We start from the raw sequence: 353 nt of genomic DNA, 5'->3' as shown, positions 1-353 counted from the left end.
CACTTGACACTAATTTACTTGGGGAAAAATCAGATAAAAGAATTTTTTAAAAATGAAGAAAACTTAAGAATTATGTGGGATTCTATCAAAAGGAATAACCTACAAGTGATTGGAGTACCCGAACAGGGGGATAACAAAAATACAGAGAGAATTGTTGAAGATTTGTTGGTAGAAAACTTCCCTGATATCGTGAAAGATGAGAAGATATCTATCCAAGATGCTCATCAAACCCCACACAAGGTAGATCCCAAAAGAAAGTCACCAAGACATAATCAAACCTGCTAAAACCAAAGATAAAGAGAGAATTCTAAGAATGGCTAGGGATAAACAAAAAGTCATCTACAAAGGAGAGT

The sequence above is a fragment of the Trichechus manatus genome, unplaced genomic scaffold (assembly GCF_000243295.1).
Source record: "Trichechus manatus latirostris isolate Lorelei unplaced genomic scaffold, TriManLat1.0 scaffold00057, whole genome shotgun sequence".
Taxonomy (NCBI): Eukaryota; Metazoa; Chordata; class Mammalia; order Sirenia; family Trichechidae; genus Trichechus; species Trichechus manatus.
The sequence above is the reverse complement of the archived record's forward strand: the minus strand, read 5'-3'. Positions refer to the sequence as shown.